Raw genomic sequence first — 23440 nt, forward strand, 5'->3', positions numbered from 1 at the left:
ACGAATGCTTACAGGAGGGACTACATAAAGGTTTTTGGGGTTTATTTATTTATTTTTTTACAAAGAGTTGCCACTTATCAATGCCCGAAGTCCACTCAAGGATAAGGATTAATGAATGTGAGGTGGTAGTGTAGTAATTATTAATGGTGTAGATTGGGTAGAATTTGATTATTTATGGGAACAGTTCAACAAGAATTTGTTTATATTGGACTTGAAGGCTACTATATTGTAGTCATCCACGAAGCACGCCAGCGAAACAGTGTTCCACAGGCTGGCAGCCCTAGGAAAGAAACTTTGTTCATGGAACCTGCGTTTAGATTGTCAACATCGTGTGATTTTTGTAGAACGAACTGGATTCGAACTTAGAACACCCAGGTTGTCAGTCCGTGTCATTAACCACTGTCACCTCCATTTAGGTTGGTTATATTGATATAGGTAAGAAATAAAAAGTATCGACACTAGTCGATTTACTGACTTGGCGTCTCGATTTTCCGTTTTTAGCTCTTTCGCATATACCTTACACATCATACTTTTTATTATTTTTTGTTTTTTGGGGTTTTTTTTCAATACCAACCCTAACTTGTAAAACTTATTTTTAAAGTATTTGTTTTCAGGTTTTTTTTTATTTTTTTTTTATTATTTTTAGCGTGGTTGCACACTGATACGTTGAAGAAAAATAATGAAAAGAAAAAAGATGGTTACACTTGATGCCTTAGCAACTGGATGTCTTAGATTTTCCTGCCTGCTTTGCACTACAGAGATTTGTGTTCCGCTGTTTGCTAGCACAAGAAACTTCTTACGATTTCCTCACTGTTAATCTTTCGGTGTTACATGTGGAAAAAGAGTACGCAGGTATTAAAAAGCAATCATTTTTTTGACTCTACGAAAGACGCCTTTCTAACATACATAAAAAAGGCAAAATGTATACGAGAAAAGGAAATTAACGTAAAAAGATATAAGGAATCGCACTGCGAGTAGACGATAACCGGTAATCATCCAATATAGTTAACAGCCTAGAAATCGGAAACAACCCAAATATGCCCAAAATAAGATTTACAAAGCAGATTATAATTTTATTTTCTATTGTCTTTTATGGCTTTAAAATTCTAAAACTATTTTAAAATTTTGTTATTTCAAAATTTGTTTCGTTATGTTCACTTACACAAATCAATGGAAAATGACGATCGATTTTTTTAGGGGGAGGAGTGATCGCTAAATTCAAACTTAGTATACAGAAGAACCCCGGGGATACGGCATTAATCCGTTCCGGGGTTGAAATCGTAACGTGAAATTGCCGTATGGCTGGGCCTAAGCAAAACTGTATGCAGTACATACTAAAAAATTAGTAACAAAATACAGTACAGTATATAATACACATGTATATAATCAAATAACAATGTAAAGTATACCGTAAGGCGGGGCAGATGGGATTAAAGAATATTGAAAGATTCTTATCAAGAAATAAGAAGTTTACATTGTGTGATGCAGCATAAGCATATATAAAAAGTTATAGACAAGATAATGTAAATATGGAAATATAGGAATTTATTTATTAGTTTAATGAGGAAAATTGACAGAGTTATTGACAGTATATATATATATATATATATATATATATATATATATATATATATATATATATATAAGTGAAGATGTTTGTATGTGTGTGTATGTGTCTGTGTACGTTTCCCTACCAAATAACTCTGTCAATTTTCGGTCTAGAGACTCGAGATTTGACATAAGGAGTATTGAGATTTGGGAAAATCTTTTTAATCGGCTCTCGGCCAGAAATTTGGCTGCCAAGAGGTCAAAGTTGAAAGAGTTGACCTTTGCAGATTCTTCCAAACTCCTCCAGCAATTCTAGGGCTAAACACTTGAAATTTTAGATGTAGGTTTCCTGGACATGAGTCAAACTTTTTAATATATATATATATATATATATATATATATATACATATGCGCATAAAGTTTTGAACAGTCCGGGCTGAACTGCTAGTATACATACGTATATATATATATATATATATATATATATATATATATATATATATATATATATATATATATATATATAATTACTTATGTACACACTCTTGATCAAAAATTTAAGACCACTTGAAAATCTTTAAAAAGAAACCTTTTTTTAAGAAAGATTTTAAACTCCTTTCACTTAAGGTTACCAATATTACAACCTAAAAGGTTATGGAAAATAAAGTTACATTCCGAACATTTAATTCAGAAATTTGAATTTTTATAAAATGAGACATTTTACAGTTGATCAAAATTATGAGAAACGGAGTATAATTTTTTTTTTTTTTTATTCAGTTACAAATTGGCAATCGCTGTGCACTCGTGTCACCATGCCTAAAGCAAGCAAACTTACTGAAGTTAAGCGAGGTCGAATTCTAGACAAGGTGTATATAATTTTTTATGATGAACGATGTTTTGCTTGAGCTGGATTGAAAGATAACGTGGGCATATCGACATTTTATTTTGAGGGGGTAACAAATGCTTGTACATGAGGGAGCTTCAAACGACGAGAGGAGACAACGTTCCATTGATGGAGAATTAGACAAATGTTCGTTGGTGAAGAAGAAGAAAAAGAAGAAGAAGAAGAAGAAGAAGAAGAAGAAGAAGAAGAGGGGGAGGAGTGTATATAATAGCAAAAGTCTATATAATAGACAAAGTCTGTAAACATTTAAAATTTCGATAAGCATTTAACATGACAGTAACAACCGTGACGAATTCAAATACCTGTTTCTTCAAAAAATGACACCGCACAAAGTTATAGCTCGTATAACATTTATTCACACACCGTGACAACATTTCGCAGATTACAACGCTTTGACTTCAAATTTTGATCTTAACTTTATCGGTTTCCACTGTGTCTTCTCCCCAATTTTTCGTCTGACTTCGACTGATTTCTCCGACTGACTTCCCTTCTATTAACTAACGTCCGTGTATATATTAAAATATTTCTTTGTGATTACCTCATTTGCACGTCCACAAAGAATCCTATCAGCTGACATATGTATCACGTATCTAGGTATTTTTATTGCTAACGCACATCCCTTATCATAAAAACATATTTGTTTTCATTTATCTAAAATCCCTTCTTGTTATTGCTCATAGAATCTAGTCAAGTTAAATTCCTAAGACGTCATTTAACCATATTTGTCCTTGAATCGCATTTTCTCTTTAAAACAAATCTAATTCAATCTACACGATAATAATAATAATCTTCTTACTCTGGTAATAATTTGACGATGCCCCGGGGGTGCTAATATGCAACAAGTATAGCGAGTACGAATTTGTGTGCTCCCATAAATTTCATTAAACTTTTTTTGTTGTTTGTTTATGAAATTGTCACAGTAATAGTATAGCTTCGGCTTCAGACAAACCTATACCAAAACTCTATTAGTAATAGAATCTGAAGAATAAAAAGGAGAATAAATTCAATAACAGTACTTGTAGATGCTGTGAAAGCGTTGGAGGCTGCATTGTATACGTTTGTCGCTGTGCATTATATATATATTTTTATTTTTATAATTAATTTTCTCTCCATTCTTTAATGTTGGCTAAGCATCAAGTATAATAAACATTTTTACGAAACCAAATTATCGCCAGATAAAAAAAAATAATACTTGAAATTATTTCCTTTCTTATTAGCCAAGAAAGATACGGAATTCTTGACACATTCTTCTTCTCAATGACCTTTCTTGACCTTCAATTTAACAAAACTTTTCTCCTCTTTATTTTTACCACTGACATCTTACATATATTTTATTTCCTTATCTTTTTTTCTTTTTTGGCAGCTTTTAACTTCGACAATGAAATAAAGATGAAACTTTTCAAAAATTTGAACACCTCCCTCTCTTTCTTCTCTTTTCATCATCATTTGGTTTTGGTAACGTTTTTTTTTTTTATATAATGAAAATCGTTCCTTCCAGACACGGTATGAAGCCACTTGATGTAAGGAACTTAAAAAATACTCTTCCAACGTCAAAAGCTTGCCAATCGTAAATGTTAAAAGAAATAGATTCTGACCTAGAAAACAGCAATTCTTCACTCTTTGTCAGAAACATCGCCCCTAGAAAGGACGATATAAGGAAAGTGAGAGTTACGAGTGTGCAAAGTTCCACTTTCTACTCTCCTAAATTTAAAGAGCGGCGAGTATCCCCAAAATCTGAGGTGACCAAAATTAGGCAACGCCCCACAGTTACTCTCTCCACGCTGTCTGGTCTGGAGAGTTCATATTAATCAGTGTGAATGTAGTGAAATCACTTCTTGCTTGAATTAGGACAGAATCAGAATCAGGAAACGGGAAAATTGGAACGTTTGGGAATATCGGAGTCAATATCGGCATAGGAAAATGCAGATATTCCTATGCCAAAAACGATAATTTTTATTGTTTTTATTTGTTTTTGTTTAAAACTCAATTTTCCATGACTCGTATTAATGTTCAAATAGTAAATATTTATTGGTTTTAAAATATCAGGAAAACTAAAACCTATATATCATCCCCATAAGTGTATTTGTATTTATGGGAAAATATTTCGTGGGTTTTACAGTAACTCGACCCCTCACACACACACACACACGCGCGCGCGCGCGCACACAAAAACTAACCCTTCCATATTTAGAAATTTAAAGAATTGGAATCTGAACTGGTAATTTTTATCAGAATCGGAAATTTAGAATGGAATCTGCAATTTTATTGGAATGGGGGAAATATTGGAATTTCCCAATCACTATTTCTTACATACTAGGTCTTTCTCTTTCCTTGGATATCCAAACGTGTTATAGAATTAATGCAATAGATGGTACAGTATATATTGCCCAAACACCGGAGATGCCGAATCCATAAGCCATCCAAAATCCCATAACTACCAAGTTTCTGATTCTGTATTTTCGGGTGATATATAAGCATAGTCTATATAACTAGTGTCTCTTTATCGTTGTGATATATACAGTGTGTAACGTCTAGTGGTTAAAATGTTGCTCCATTATTGTATGTATGTATGTATGTATGTATGTATGTGTGTATGTGTAGATGTTTCACATATAATAAAACAGTTTATTAACATTCAATCTGTGTAGCGCACAGACAAAGAACATACTTCTCTCCCTTGTGTCTTTGTCTCTTCTCATTATTCAAGTTAATCTCCCTTCAAAGGAAACCAAACACCAATAGGTTGTATATTTTATATAACTTTGTTCTTCACTGCCTATCGGAATTGCAAAACGTTGTAATTTTCTACATTATGCTAAAGTTGCGTTTCACCCAGCTTCCAAAACGCGGAGACGATATCTTTCGTGCTAACTTGTCCGACTTTTCCCGTCTGACTTCAAACTCTAAACTCTGATTACGTGTATTATTTATCTTGTTACGTCATTAACTCACGTCACGTTAAGGTCACGTGGTTCCATCACTAAAATCATCTCCATTGTTTATGTTCAACATTTCTACGTTAATATTCTAGATACATTTCTACCATAATATTTTTATCCTAAAAATATCTTTCGTCTTGATATGCATTTTATAGACATCAAAAACGATCATCATCATAATCGTTCGGGTTACTTGGCAACACCCGACAACACTGACAGTACAGTTGAAGGGATTTTTTCCTTCAACTGTACTTTGTCAGAGTTGCCGGGTGTTGCCAAGTAATCTGAACGATTATTAATATGAAGGGATTTTTTCCTCCAGTGTGCAGCCGCAATTCCACATGATTATGCCAAAGTCGTTTCAAATCAGAAACGTTTGAGACCCACGTCTTACTGCCATGCAAGATTGTGGAGAAAAATCAAATTGAAAGGTCATTATCCTAAATCTTGAAGAAAATGTAAAGATTGGCTTCCTGAAAAGTGGCAGCCTGTTCTCAACCACCAGCCGCATGAAGGTGATGGTGGCTCAGCGGTTAACGATGCGGAATGAAAACCTGAGTGCCTCAAGTCTGAACCCAATTCATTCCACAGAAACACTTCCACTTAGGAATATTGGTAACCTTTTTATTAGTATTTCGCTCACGTTTGATGAGTAAACCTCCATTAGCAAAAAAACGTACATGCATATGAAAAAAAAAAACGGTGATCAAGGAAAAAAGTTCTCCTTGCAAAGAGTTCCGGTGCTGTGAGCCATAATTCTTCAAACTCTAAAGAACAACCTACAATCTATTTCCTTTCAAACCTTAACAATTCATGCAAGATAACAAACAATATTCAAAGAGTTTTCGTAGTATACTAGACGTTTATCTGGTAGGCTTTGGTTTGCTCAGGGCTCCATTCTCGGGCAGATGATCGAGGGAGTGATCACATTGCTGAGGAAAGGTCAACGGCATGGTGGGAAGAAAAATTTAAATGACTACAGACCTTTGACTCAGCTAAACACAGAGTTAAAGATTTTGGTAAAGATTCTTGCAAATCGTTTGCAGGTTGTCATCACTGACTTGATCGAACCAGACCAGAGCAAAGCTGTGAAGAGATCAATTCGAGACAATTTGCACTTGATCCGCACGATCATAGAGGGAATATAAGACGACACCGAAGCGATGTTAATCAATTTAGATCAAGTGAAAACTTTTGAAAGGGTCGACTATCGTTTCCTGGGATCTATTTTAGAGGCCACCAGTTTTAATCTTGACTTCCGCAAGTGGAGCTCTGTTCTGTACCACAGGCCGATAGTAGTGGTGCAGATCAACAGTGGCTTTCAGAGTTTTTTTTTTTTTTTGCCGTTTCTCGGTCAGTGCATCAGGACCCTCTGTTGCCTCTGTTATACGTCCTAACATTGGAACCCGTCCTTCGCAAGCTAAAAAACTAGGTGACTCCACCAGTCCTGCGTAGAATAGCTTTCCCTAGCGGTACACGAGCCAAGGTTTCCGCATTCGCCGGTGACGTCACCATGTGTGTGATCATGTGTGTGTGATAACTTTTTACAACATCAAACTTTTTACAACATCAAACTTTTTACAACATCAAACTTTTTACAACATCGAACTTTTTACAACATCAAACTTTTTACAACATCAAACTTTTTACAACATCAAATTTTTTACAACATCGAACTTTTTACAACATCGAACTTTTTACAACATCAAACTTTTTACAACATCGAACTTTTTACAACATCAAACTTTTTACAACATCAAACTTTTTACAACATCGAGCTTTTTACAACATCAAACTTTTTACAACATCAAACTTTTTACAACATCAAACTTTTTACAACATCGAACTTTTTACAACATCAAACTTTTTACAACATCGAACTTTTTACAACATCGAACTTTTTACAACATCAAACTTTTTACAACATCAAACTTTTTACAACATCAAACTTTTTATAACATCAAACTTTTTACAACATCAAACTTTCTACAACATCATATATATATATATATATATATATATATATATATATATATATATATATATATACTAGCAAAAGTACCTGTCGTTGACTGGGTTCAAAAACAGCCTAAAGAAAATGGACTGATTTATGAAAGTATGATAGGTTATGAAAAGGAAGGGTTGTAATGATGGAGGTCAGGCGTGAACGAACACCCCATAATTTTATTATACCATATTTCTTCAAACTGAAACATAATTATCAAAGTGTACTTACGCAGATAGATATGAAAAGTCTTTATTAAAGTTTGTGCCTATTTCCATTCTATGGAGGCCAGGCGCGAACGCAGATCGAACAATTTTATTATACCATCCCTATTTAAATTAAAACATACTTATCAAAGTATTCTTATGTACATCTATATCAAAAACACTTGTAAAGGTTTTTTTTAATTTTTTAATTTTTTATTCCCATACTTTGTAGACCAGGCGCGAACGCAGACCCAACAATTTTAATAAACCACTGTTCTGCCAGATCAAACATACCCATTCCTGTGTCTCGATACATCTTCTATCATTATATGTAATCAGTTTTTTTAAATAGTCAACCATATAGGAGCCTATTCGTAACTAGGCATACACACACAGACATTCAGGTTTATATTATATATATATATATATATATATATATATATATATATATATATATATATATGTGTATGTGTGTGTATATATATATATATATACGTATATATATATATATATATATATATATATATATATATATATATATATATATATATATATAGCGATTAAGCTACACTGAAGATTCCGCGTTTCATCCACTCTTGAATTCTTCAGGCTTATGCGCCTTTCACGGATTAAGGACTATCCATTTATCTAGTGTTTCCTTTTCAGATTAAATATGTTTTTAACTCATTTCAAAGTGTTTTTTTAACATATTTTATTGACTATTTGCTCATATTATAAGCTCTATTTCCTATTTGGTTTTATCGAGTTTTTATATCTGGCTGAGATAATTTTATAAATATTAATTCTTTAATATTTATAATTTACTTTAATTTTACCATCTTGGATCATTGTGGTAATTTCAATTGTAATTTTCATTTTATATATATATATATATATATATATATATATATATATATATATATATATACAAGTAGATTGTAGTTTGCTTGAAGCATTGTTGAGGAAAATTATAAGGTAAAATTAAAAGCCAAGAACAATGCGAGATTTTTTTTTTTATATAGAGTAAAATTAAATGAAAACAAAAGAAATAAATTTCTTTTTTTTGTTGTTTGTTTTTTCTTTTTCACACAAATTTTAACTCTAAACAACAGTAAATTTTTTTTTTCCTGTTGTATTCAATGGTGTTATAAATCTCAATATATTTCAGACCTATTAGTCCTTTTTCAAGAGAAGACAGCGGAAGAGTGTTCAAAATTGGAAAAGCAGCTACAGAGTTTGCCACGTGATACCGCGAAATATAGAACAAAAAATGACGTTAGGAGAACGTTAAAATAAATCAGTTGGTGTTTAAAATACTTGTTGCGTTTGTGAATCAAGGGAGATGACTATTCAAGCAAGGGTTGAAGGGAGGCAACTCTGTGAGATTTTATTAATCTTTTAATTATTTTAAAACAATAATTTTTTTTTATTATTATTTTAATTATTGTTTTTCTTATGTTTTAAACTTATATTATAAAAGCGGAGCTCAATTCCAGTCTATTGTTTAGTGTGGGAGTATTTTTTGAAATAATTAAAGATTCGAGAATACGAAGTTGACCTACGTTTCTTGAATCCGAAAAGCCATCCGCAGCGAGGGACTCAACATTCAACTCATCCACACTGGATCTACTTTAAGATAACAGCTCAACCGAAAACATCCATCGCATACACCTTCCCCTTGTTCACTCTCTAATTGCCCAATATCACACACAGGTTTATGCTTTAAGAACCACGTTGTTTACGACCTACAATGCGCTAAATGCAGTGCATCTTACATTGGAAGCACTACCAGATTGCTTCACCACCGCATTAAAGAGCATTTTAACACTACTGATTCGTCGTTCTATAAACATATTCGCACTTGCATTAATTCAGAACCGGATTTTCACATCAACATTCTTGCTTCTTCAAGAAACGTAGGTCAACTTCATATTCTCGAATCTTTAATTATTTCAAAAAATACTCCCACACTAAACAATAGACTGGAATTGAGCTCCGCTTTTATAATATAAGTTTAAAACATAAGAAAAACAATAATTAAAATAATAATAAAAAAAAAATTATTGTTTTAAAATAATTAAAAGATTAATAAAATCTCACAGAGTTGCCTCCCTTCAACCCTTGCTTGAATAGTCATCTCCCTTGATTCACAAACGCAACAAGTATTTTAAACACCAACTGATTTATTTTAACGTTCTCCTAACGTCATTTTTTGTTCTATATTTCGCGGTATCACGTGGCAAACTCTGTAGCTGCTTTTCCAATTTTGAACACTCTTCCGCTGTCTTCTCTTGAAAAAGGACTAATAGGTCTGAAATATATTGAGATTTATAACACCATTGAATACAACAGGAAAAAAAAAATTACTGTTGTTTAGAGTTAAAATTTGTGTGAAAAAGAAAAAACAAACAAAAAAAAAAGAAATTTATTTCTTTTGTTTTCATTTAATTTTACTCTATATAAAAAAAAATCTCGCATTGTTCTTGGCTTTTAATTTTACCTTATAATATATATATATATATATAACTACTTCATTTATTCACATAAAATTAATATACGAAAGTATAAATTTATGCGTAAACTTTAAGTATTTACTTCAAAAGTGCTCAATACTTAGGTAGAGCTAGTTAGTAAGTTATAAAATATATATGGCGATTAAGCTACACTGAATATTCCGCATTTCATCCACTCTAGGATTCTTCAGGCTTATGCGCATAAACCTGAAGAATCCTAGAGTGGATGAAATGCGGAATATTCAGTGTAGCTTAATCGCCATATATATTTTATAAATTACTATATATATATATATATATATATATATATATATATATATATATATATATATATATATATATATATATGAATGGAAATGTATAAAAAAGAATACGAAAAGTATAAAAGCTTATAACTTTTCTTTATTCGTTTTCAATTGGTGACGTGCAGGAATACAAAATAATATTATGAAAAAAAATTTAAAAACTTTATATATATATATATATATATATATATATATATATATATATATATATATATATAAACTTTATATATATATAAACTTTATATATATATATATATATATATATATATATATATATATATATATATATATATACGCGCATGTACATAATTTGTATAAAAAACGTTTGATGAGTTTATTAAGTAGGTTTAACTCCACTGTGTGAATGCGGTATTATGGTGAATAATGCCAGGCAATAGTATTCTTCGAAGTTTTATAGATCTTTTAGAAAGACCATGCACCCCTCCTCCCCCAAATTTCTTATTGGTTTCATGCCTAAGCTTTTTGTTTGTTATTTTGTATTTTTTTGTGGTATAACTTTATTTGTAAATTTCATGCAATAAACTATATAAACAAGATCTGTTCTGATGCCATACTTAAATTAATTTGTTCTTAGGCAAAGTATGGGAACCCTTCTATGCTAAGGCAATTTTTTTTTATTTTTGCCTACTTCTAGAGTGCCCCTTTTGGGGGAAATGGTTCCCCACTCGCCACATTAAAAACGACCTTGTGTCACATTTTGCTTTCGTGGGGAAGCAAATAAATACGAACAGAAAAAAGTAGGCTTTTAATATAAATATCAGTGTTTTTATTACCATTTAAAAATGAAAAAGAAATGAAGGAAAGGGGAGGAAACAAAGAATCCAAAAAAAAAATAAGAAGGAATGAGAAAGAAATCATGCAAGATAGAAAAATTAAATGGAGAAACAAAAAAAGAAAGAATGAAGATAAAAAATAGAAAGAATGAAAAAAAGGAAGAAAAAAAGAAAGAAGGAAGGGAAAAGAATTAAACGAAAGTAAAAAAAAAGGAAGAAAGCAAGAAAAGAATGATGGAATGAAAAAAAAAAGAAACAGGAAAGAAAGGAGTACATAAGGAAAGAACGAAAGAAAAAAAATGAAAAAAATAATGAAATAACAAAGAAAGACAAAAAAATACAAAAAAGTTAAAAGAAAAAAAAATGAATAGAAGAAAAAAAAGGAGAAAAGAAATGATTGTTTTATTGAAGCGGTCAGCTTTCGAAAATGGCTGCTAAATTGTATCGACTGTTTTTATTTGATTTTTAAATGATCAAAGAAATTAATCTCTCGTATTTTTGTTGTCTGATTTTTACGGATTCCTTTTTAATAAACAAAATATACCTTGCCTTTTTTACTAGAAACAAAGTGTAGTATCTGTTCTGATACTGCACTTCACTTTTTCTGTTCTCGGTCAATGTACAAGAAATCCTTCATGACTGGGACAATTTTTATTTTTGTTCCTTTCCAGAGGGCCCCTTTTTGGGGAGCTGAATTTTCCCCACATTAAAAACCGACCTTGTGTCTAACTCTGCCCTCGTGAGGAGGCAAGTAAGCAGGAACAAAATATACCTCCCTTTAACTCTACAACTAACCCTAATTCCAGGTGGCAATAATAACAAATTTTGATAAAACATTATTTGTTTTTATTATTTGTTAATCAAATAAATAATATTTGCCAAATAAGAATTTTTTTTTTAAATCTGCAAAAAAATCAAACAACGAATTCATACAATGAAATAATTTGCCCTGTCACCGCTTGGAAAATCAAGTATAGTAGATAAAATTTCGCAGCTATTAGGGGAGCTAACTGCTTCAATATAACCGAAAAGGTGAGAGCAGATATAATGGATGAAGAAAAGAAAAAAAAATGAAAGAACGATCGAAAAGAAAGGGAAAAAGAAAAAGAAACAAACAAAGAAAGAATTGTAGAAGGGAAAAAAAGGGAAGAAAGAAAGAAAAAGGAAAAAGAAAGAAAATAAAGAAGGGAAGAAAAGAAAAGAAAGGAATAAAAAAGAGGAAGCAAAAAAAAAGACAGACAAAAAGGAAGCAATAAAAGAAGGCAGGAAATAGGACATTGGTTCGAAAAGTTCGAGTAATTTTGGCAAAAATGTCTTGCAGGAAGGTAAGTGGAAGGAGAAAGCACCTGCACAATGTGGGCGGTAATAGGAATCCAGTTGCATCCAGTTTTGTTGTTATTGGTTGCCAAGGAAACCGGTAATTCTATCCTCTATCCAAGAGAAAGAGAGATAGAAAAAGAGAAAGAAAAAGGGGAAGGGGAACAGAAAAGGACACTATAAGAATACATAGACAGAGATGGTAAGAGTGAGACACTGAGAGAGAGAGGGAGAGAGAAGAGACAGAGAGACAGACAGACAGGGAGGGAGAGACGCGCGTGCACACACGCACACACACGCGAGCGCACACATACGATGAAAATTATGGAAATAATATTCCGACGTGATGGAGAGATGAAAAAGAAACAAGCCAAATTATACGTTCATCAACGTTTCGTCTTTATTTCAAGACTTCTTCGGGGTGATTGATTTGAAGAAAATAAAATACCACGTACTATATTTGAAAATATACTTGTAATGTGAAAAGGATGCCTTTGTTCTATTTCAGAACGAAAAAAGCCGTTAGCATTCAAAATGTATATAAGATTGTGGCATGAAGTGAAATTTTTTTAACTTCATATATCCGTTAGACATTTAAATATATACGATGCAATGTTTGTTCTTTTTGGAATGAATATATCCGTTATAATTCAAATGTTTGGTGTGTAATCGAAATGAAATAAGTTTTTTTTTTGTTTGTTACTCATTAATTGATTAATAGGAGGGGGTGCTCGGCCTTGCCCGGTCGTAAAATACGCTTAAATATATTTTAATTCATGCAGATTTTGTATTTATCATAACAGAGACAATTTTCTATTGAATATTATATATATATATATATATATATATATATGTGTGTGTGTGTGTGTGTGTGTGTGTGTGTGTGTGTGTGTGTGTGTGTGTGTGTAATACTGATTTCAAATGACTTAGGTGCCATCAGCTAGAATAAAAACCCAAACATTTAACATTCCAGTCACGTTCCCTACCATTTGAACTATAGACAGTTAGATAAGAGAGATTTAAAATTAAACTTTAAGCTATGAATGAATTTGCGCATGAGCAAAAGTAATAAAAATATGCCAGCAAGTTGAAGTATAACACTTTGCATTTCAACTTGCTGACATATTTCTGTAAGCGTTATTCATCCATCCAAACAAAGAGTTCACTCGTTATAAACCATCCTCTGTGTATGATTATTATTTCCTGTTAATTTCAGTGTTATGTGATCAGTAGTTTAAGAGTTTATCGGTTAAATATTTTCACACAGACATACATACATAATACATTTACTGTTTTATTTATATAGATTATATATTAATTATTATCTGTAATGTAAGTAAGTTAAATTATGTCTAAACTTAAGTTCTGTTCTTTTTAATATAAGTTTACCGCTGAAAGGAGATAAATTGTAGAAACCTTGACGTTGTTTAATTGTGTTGAGTTTGCAATAATAACTGCTGATTCGAGAAGTATTCGTCAAGATTTACCTAAAAGATTTGACACTTGTGACGTAAAGAAAATAGTTTTTTGTAATATAACAAACATTTCTATGAAAGTATATTAAAATGAAAAAAGAATATAGATAGATTTCTATGAGTCGTTCTGTTTATAATTGTTTATTTTTGAAAAAAGAAAAATTACAGACATTGAATTATAAGTGGTTTGCCATACTTATAGGTAAATGTGCAATGAACAGATACCATAATACTTAAAGTTAAATTCAAATTTTTATATATCACTTTTAAATGAAATTATTAGTTGAGAGTACACAATAGTTAAAAACACTCTCCCCATGTTAAGAATTGCTTCTTAAATAGAAAAGGAAAATCAAGTGTAACTTTTTTCATTTATTTTAAACAAACATTCATGACCCATTGGGTCAAATATTTAATTTATATGTTAATAATAAGGTTAATAAAACTAATTAAGACAATGCGGAAAATATTAACAAGTGTTTATTTGGATAATTTAAACGCGAAAAAGAAAAAAAAACAATTGGGCCACTGAAAACGTACACAGTAAAACTACATTTTATTACCACGTAGATTCTTTATTTACGCTTTTATAGATTTATGTTTATGTAAGCATGCGCAACCGGAAGTTGTAAACCGGATGTTGGGTTACAATGCTCGTTACAAGGTCATTTGAGTTTTATAATTACATATATATAATTAAATAATGATTACTCATTTATACTTACGGATAGTAGTTTTTCATGCTTATGCAATCGTCTTTGGCCAAGATCAAAGTACAGTATCTGTTCTTCAGATGCGGCACTTCCATTTCTCGTTCTCTTTCAGTGGAGGAGAAATCCTTCAATACTGAGACAATTTTTATTTTTGTATCTTTTCTCCACGTTAAAAAACGACCCTGGTGTCTAACTCTGTCCCGTGGGGAGGCATTGTAAATAGGTACAATCATCAGTGTAGGTAACAGTTCCTGCCGTTCATGAGATTTGAACCCAGCTACGAAGCCACCTTTTGTTCCATTTGCTGAGCCTCTACCTCAGGGTCACCAAAAAATTTTCATGGGAATGAAGGGAATAAAGAAGTCGTAAATGCCAAATTTAGGCGAATACAAGAACAATCAGGACTATTCGTACAAGCGGAAGTCGTAAACTTTGCATAAGCACTAATTGATTGCCTTAGTTATAATTTTGCAGGCAGTATTTTTAAAGGGGCTTGATAATTATAATTAAACGATTATTATTCATTTTTACCGACAGACACTCGTGTTTCATACTTACGCAATAATCAGTGTAGGGTAACAATTCCTGCCAGTCATGAGATTTAAGCTTAGTCACGAAACTACCTTTGGCTCCGTTTGCTAGGCTTCTACGTCAGAGCCACCAAATATATATATATATATATATATATATATATATATATATATATATATATATATATATGGCAATTGCTTCGTCTTAATGGACGCTATCCATGGACCCGAAGGTGACTTTTCAGGCCAGCAGTTGACTTGTACAGTCTGCCACATATGTGGCAGACAAAATTGAGTGTTGAAACTTATTTCACTTCTGCCTCCACTTTTCTGTTCTCTCTGCCCACAGCATGTGTTTTTTTTTGGGGGGGGGGATTAATATAAGCAACTTTTGAGAGGAGCATCCGATCACAAACCTCACATTTTCAACTGTTCAACGCATTAGGTAAAACTGACACATTGCCATTCCTAAGGTTTCGTTTGAGCTCAGCATGATCGATTCTTTCTCTTTTCAAAAACTTCAGATCCATCTCTAACTAGTCTTATCTGATCGGCCAGCATTGCATTAGTTTCCCTGTTCACAACAGGAATCTTGAAGACTATATATATGCCTTCAATAAGTTTCTAGACTTTTTTGTACAGGCATTTAAAATTGTTGTGGACCCTTGAAAATTCAGTATGTTATTGATATACATCTTATGAGATGACTGACCAATTTTTATGATTTCAGGTTCAAATGAACAGCTACAGCAAGAATTGGAATACACCCTACTAAAACCTGATTGTCACAGTTTTTAAACTTGGAAAAATGCCACAGAAACGTATAGAATGCTTCATACTACTTTTGGACCATCTTGCATGAATCAAGCAGCAGTTTTTGAGTGGCATAAGATATTTAAGGAAGACGTAGTCTGTGAGGGGTGGTGAGAGGTGTGGAAGGAGTAAGGAAGTCAGAACACCAGAGTTGATTGGCCAAATAAAGAATTTCATGGATAAAGAGCGTCATGTGTCTATAGAGACAATAAGTGCACAGTGTGGGAACTGTACACACAATTATTCACGAGAAACAGAAGATGTGGAATATTTGTACGAATATACCATCCTTGTCACAGATTATTTGGCTAAGATCGGCATCAAGACAGTTCCTCACCTTCCCTACAGTCCAGACCCTGTGACTTTTGGTTATTTTCTAAGCTCAAGAAAAACCTTGGAGGCTGTCGTTATGAGACAATTGAGGAAATGAAAGAGGCTGTGATAAGGGTCATTGACGCACTCATACAAGAGGACTTCCATGAGGCGTTCCAGAGGTTGTTGGAACAGTACAACAAGTATATTGCAGCCGGAGGAGATAAGCCCAGCCTTGACAGTCGATTTAAATTCTTTTTTCTATGCACATCTTTTCCTTATTATTCCACGGATTTCTGCCTTTTGCATTGCTGTAGACCATCTTCCAATTAGGCGATTCCCTTGGATTTTACTTGTGGAAATGGAAACTTAACCAACTTTTTTAGATTTTGGTTTTTGGATTTTACCATTATTGGATATTTTACCCTTCACCAGACAATCCATTCACGTGAAACCACCTTTTTCTTCACCATATTCCCTCTACTTCACTTTTTGTTACTAAGTAAGATCTATGACTTACTTGTAGTTTCATCAAATACTTTTGCAAGCAAAATCCGATCCCGCATTTTACTAAATTCTTCCCTCTGATGAGAAGGAAAGTATTTCTTCGAAACTCCATGGATTAAGGACTATCCACTTATTTAGTGTTTCCTTTTTAAAATTAAATATGTTTTTAACTCTTTTTCAAAGTATTTTTTAACATGTTTTATTAACTACTTATCATATATTATTTTTATTTATATAGACAAGTATTACTTGCCTATATATATAAAAATAATATATTTGGCTCTTTTTTATTGAGCACTCTTAATAATCTCGTTTTAATTCATGGGTTTTATCTCCTGAATAACTTTTAAACTAGAATGAATATATATATATATATATATATATATATATATATATATATATATATATATATATATATATATATATATATATATATATATATATATTCCCTTGGCAGTACTTCGCAAACAAAGATTCTATGAAGGGGGTTTTCCACGTCGACTGCAGGCATGCTTGTGGCTGACGAGCCTGATGTGGGACAAGCGGCTGCAGTCAGAAGTCACGTCAGGTGTTGCTGCTAAGGCTACCCAAATCTTTCTCCTGAGGATATAGCCCAAATGGATGGAATATATATATATATATATATATATATATATATATGTGTGTGTGTGTGTGTGTGTGTGTGCGTGTGCGTGTGCATGTGTGCATGTGTGTATGTGTATTTTCAAGCATACTTGAAGATACCAGAAGGGGAACGACATGCAGATATTAATGCATAAAAGTTAATGAGACAACAGGTAAGTGCAGGGAAAAATGTAGAAAACGCGAAGGAAATCATCATTTTATTGTAACAACACTCAAGTAGGCAGTAATGCCTAACTTTTTCATCTTTAATTTGCCAAAATTCTACAAAAACAAAAACGAAAAATAATAATACGATCCTGTGGCATATCAACCCTTTTTTGTTTAATTATTTTGTCTTTAAAAATACATTTCATCTAGATATATATATATGGCATATCAACCCTTTTTTTTTTACTATTTTGTCTTTAAAAATTCATCAGCTGTTGTGCTACACTAAATGATCACTTTGCATGTAAGCAAAACAAATCTCATTTAACAAGTATACAAAAAACACTTGCACACCATCGATTCCCATAGCTGATAATATCCTTTCTCTGTGTCTTTTGTTTAAAGTACTCAGAAGACAACATGAATTAGAATGAGTACATAGAAGATAATGCTAGATCTGCTGCAAATAAGGTAGGTTCCCTCTACTGGGCTAGAAAATGTTTCATATCTGCCAATATCCTATATCTTTATAAAAGCTATCATTTTCCCATAGCTGGAGCGTTGCTGTCATATCTGGACTGGTCCATTAACCACTAGACTCACTCTCCTAGAGTTTCTAACCTAATAGGTTTTGCACTGTCTGCCAAGCTCCAACCCCTGTCACATCATTATAGTGTTTCATCCCTGTTTTAGTTTACAAGTACTTACATGGAATGTGCTGTGATGAACTTACTGCACTTGCATCCTTTGATGTAAATATATTTGAACCACAAGAATGTCTCCACATACCTGTCATAGATATGTTTCATACTCATAAGCTTTATTCACAGGTAGAGCAGTGTTGAAGCAAATACTGAAAAGATATGCATAGTAAATTATCAACTTCCTCTTCACCTGCCCCGTGGCAGTTGTTGTTAGGGCGCTACAGATGACCTGTCAACCAGTCCTCTCCACCCTTCCCTTTCCTCCGCATGTTTGACCGCTTGGCTCAGCTTCAATCCTGTCCATTCTGTGATGTTGTCTTCACATCTTTTCTTCTTCGTTCCTCTCTTCCTCCCTTCTCTGACTGTTCCCTGGAGCACTGTCTTGGCAAGCCTCTCTTTTTTTGTTACATGGCCAAACGAGTTTACTTTGTACCTCCTGATTGTGGAGAGAAAATCTTCATAAAGACCAATGGCTTGCCTTCTTCTGTTTTTGACTTCCTCATTGGTTATGTGGTCTTTGCAAGAGATGCTAAGCACTCTTCTGAAGAATCTCATTTTTGAGGCCTGAGTCCTCTTCTCTAATTCTACTGTAAGGGTCCATGTTTCACATGCATACACGAAAACTGAGTGGACAACGGAACGCATGAGTTTTATCTTTGAGCTGAGCTTGGTTGCCTTGCCTTCGAAATGATGTTCAACTTAGTGTTGCAGCTTTCATTGCAATTCTGGCTAATATTTCAAGTTTAGACCCCTCATCTAAAACTATTGTTCAAATTTATTTAAAATTCTTCACAGTTTCAAGCTTTTCTCTTATGGCAGTGATGATGCCAGTTTGGATTCCATTGTTACTATTTGTCATTAGTTTTGTTTTGCTTGCACTGATTTCCATGCCGTAAGCTGTCGAGGATCTGACCAGGTTCTCCACTTCTTGTTCTGAGCCTGCAAGTCCTTTTATATCATTAGCAAAATGCAGGATTGTGATCGTTCCTATTTACTTTGCTTCCCCATGGGACAGAGTTAGACACCAGGGTCGGTTTTTAACATGGAGAAAAGAAACAAAAATAAAAATTGTCTCAGTTGTGAAGGATTTCTCCTTCACTAACAGAGAACAAGAAATTCAAGTGTAGCATCTTCTAAAGAACAGATACTGCACTTTGATCTTGGATTGTTTCTTGGTGGTCTTCAAGTGCAACTGCCATAATTCTTTCAAGGAAAAGATTGAAGAGTGTCGGCGAGAACAAACATCCTTGGCTCATTCTTTAAATTATATCACGTTATATTATAAAAACAGCAATCATCCTCCACACTGATGATTCCCAGAAAAATATGAAACGCCTGTGTATTTGAATGCGAATATGATAATAGTTATCGAAACATTGTTTAGTGCCTTTAATACTAAGACAGGCGCTTTAAGAGAATTCTAATGAGGCTCTCAAATTTAAATGGTAATCCTAAGTTCCAGTTAATGTATCATTGAACACTGTTGCTTACAGATATAGCTGTTTGCTTAGATATAAATAGAGTTTAATTAAAGTACTTCAACATGGTTGGTATATTGATCGCATTATTCTATGCATTCAGACAAAAATTTAAATAATGATTTGGGTCAGGGACTTTTGAATCATATGATCGGCAAAACAATCACCCTCCACACTGACGATTCCCAGAAAAATATGAAACACATGTGTACATGGAAAAGGTTGGGTGGTTGTTTTTGTTTTACGGCATATCGACCCTTTTCAGTTTATTTAATGTCGAATCCAGTGATTTTTAAGAAAAATATTTTAATAGAATATATTTGTTTTTTTTTTGTTTTTCAAGTTGGTTTCTATTTAACCCATAGTTGGGTCCTTAACAGGTACTACCACTCCGGGTCAGAGTGGACCTGGGAGCAATGGCAAATAAGAGGTGGCTCCACACTCCCCAAAGCCCGCAAGCTGGGGCCTCACTATCGGATATGGTTTAAGGTCATATCCAGGACCCACATAGAAAAGAATTTAATAATATTTATTGTAATATTATATATATATATATATATACAATTATTTATATGAAAACTATATCTTACGTATTTCAGAGATGTACATATAGTTTTTATGTAAATAATTTGTATTTTAGCTCTCACATTTGCGATCGAGCACTTTATTGATTTCTTTTCAACGCATCCTGACATCTTATATATATACGACATAGTCACGTTAGTACACCAGTTTTCATTAGATCAATGTAGTTAAGCAACATTGAGTTTGAACAGTACTAAAATGGGTGACCATTTAGGAATCCTAGCGTCTATATGTGTTCTCTGCATATCTCAGCATTTTTCCAGTCATTCTAGACTTTTCCTTGACCTTGGAATTAAGCAGTGCCGATTCAGGAGAGTTGAGGTTTGGGATTGCATCACGGTCACATGCACAGTCACTCTTACAAGGAGTATCCATTGCCTCTTTATTACTCTATAATTCTTATATTTTTACGTCTGTTCACACTATACTCCTTTGTATTTTCTCCCTTATTATACCGTCTCTTTGTCCTCTATCTTATTAAGTTAAAATTCTTTGCATATTGTACCCCATATAATTTATCCCCTCACATTAATTATCTTACAATTGTTTCTAACAAGTTGTACCCACCTGGTCACGCGTTATCGTGCCTGAGTCTGGTTGATGCAAGTATTAAATTGATTCATATTTCAGACACACACACACACACACACACGCAAACACACAGAGGCACAAACCCAAAAAACACATGGGTAAACACACACACACACACAAAAACACACGCACACACATACAAAGAAGCACACACATGCACAAATACAAATGCAAGCACACATGGAAGCACACGCAAAAAAAAACACACACACACACAAATAACATACACACGCACAAAAAACACACATGCACACACAAAAAACACAAACATGTACACACACATGGATGCACACGCACACACACACACACACACACATGCAAACACGCAAACAAAAACATACACAGAAACGTGCACGCACATACACACACATGCGCAAAAAACACACAAAAAAACATGAACATGCATGAACACCCCCCCACACACACACACATGCAAAAACACACACACACACATGCAAAAACACACACACACATGCAAAAAAAAACACGCACACATGCAAAAACACATGAACACACACACACACACACACATGCAAAAAAACACACAAAAAAACATAAACATGCATGCATGAACACACACCCACACACATGCAAAAACACATGAACACACACACACACACACACACATGCAAAAAAAACACACAAAAAAACATAAACATGTATGCATGAACACACACACACACACACACACATGCAAAAACACATGAATGCACACACGCCACACAATAAATTTTGTTTGAGGCAAAATAAGTTCTTATGAATTAAAAAATTAAAAACCGCAAGAACTTTTTTGTCAGCCTGATATGTATGTGTGTATGTATACGCATATGCATGTATGCATGGTTTGACGTGTGCTAAAGAGTTATAGCAAAGAAGAGCTATATTAAAATTCCATTGGAATTCCATTGCATTTCTGCCAGACTTTCAAGAACAATTAAATTCACTTGAGCAATTTTGAGCTTAAACATATTTCAAACTGATTTTTTCTTTCCTTGTGTCTAACAAATATTTTCTTGTGCAAAAGATAAAAAAAATGTTCATTTCTGAATTATGAAGTTGTAAATCACTTTTGACAATTCTTGCACGTTGAAAGATTTCAACAAAATAAATGAGAAAACTCGTTTTTCACACCAAAAAACTTTCAAAGATTTTTTTATTCGCGTTTTTCCAAAGACATTGAAATAGCAAAAGGTCAACAAGAAAGATGCACAACTGTGATGCAGGTATCATACCAATACCATGTGATGTCACAACGCTGTGACATATCTTAATTTACAAAAAGAAGATTCTCTTTTTTTTACAGTGATATTAATTAATTTACATATGTGTGTCTGTACCTACCACAAACACGTACGTAAAATTGATTTTAAATCCTTTATTTTCTCCTTTTTTTTTCGTGAGTGATGTTTCTGACAAAGCGAGAAGAATTGCTGTTTTCTGGCTAAAACTTATCGTTTACTATTTTTTTTTTTTACCTTGAATTTGTATTTTTGTGTATGTGTGTGGTGGAGGGTCTCTTTACATTAAATGGCTTTATGTCTTCTATGGAGCGATTACCATAAAAAAAAAAAGATGGAAAATAAAGAATCATCATCATCATCATCATCATCATCATCATCATCATCATCATCATCATCATCAGTTGACGGCGTGGTCCTGGATATGACCTTAAACTATATCCAGTGGTGAGGCCCCAGCTTGCGGGCTTTGGGAAGTGTGGAACCACTCTTTAATTGCCATTGCTCCCAGGTCCACTCTGACCCGGAGTGGTAGTACCTGTTAGGGTCCCAACTATGGGTTAAATAGAAACCGACTTGAAAACAGCAAATATATTCTATTAAAAATTTTTTCTTTAAAATCTTTGGATTCGGCATTAAATAACCTGAAAAGGGTTGATATGCCATAAAACAGCCAACCAACCAATCAGTTGACGGTGACTGGGTGTGCCAAGTTCGAATCCAGTTCATTCGACAAAAACATTTTCACTTAAGGATGTTGGCAACCTTCATATGGTCCCTCCCGTGAGCATGCCATGTCTTTCTAGAAAGAATTCTAACTAGAAAGATATCAGGGAAACAAATGCCAATAATAATAATCTGATTCATTTGAAATGGATGAATGATCCTACACAACAGCCACCACCACCACCACCACCACCATCATCATCATCATCATCATCATCATCATCAGTTTAACATCGATTTTACAAGTTGGCATATGTTAGCTTTAAGAAGTTGATTGCCAAAATAATTTATCTCTGGATAGGTCTTTATTTAGCCTTCTTTCTCTCAAGTCCATTTTTACTACTTCCTACCATAGTTTCTTTTGCTCTTTTCCCCATGAACGGAACCTGCTATCCCAACTGTTCTACATACTCTAACCCATGAACTCTCATCTAATCTTACATTA

At 33.3% G+C, this 23440-nt stretch overlaps 1 protein-coding gene across 50 annotated transcripts in view; it reads right to left on the bottom strand.

The window, feature by feature from the left end:
- The window catches only part of LOC145261258 (uncharacterized), a 652396-nt gene that overhangs the window by 418913 nt on the left and 210043 nt on the right, over nt 1-23440 (bottom strand). The window lies entirely within an intron of this gene.

This window comes from Euprymna scolopes, chromosome 37 (genome assembly GCF_053919585.1).
Source record: "Euprymna scolopes isolate OS-2025 chromosome 37, ASM5391958v1, whole genome shotgun sequence".
NCBI classification, from domain to species: Eukaryota; Metazoa; Mollusca; class Cephalopoda; order Sepiida; family Sepiolidae; genus Euprymna; species Euprymna scolopes.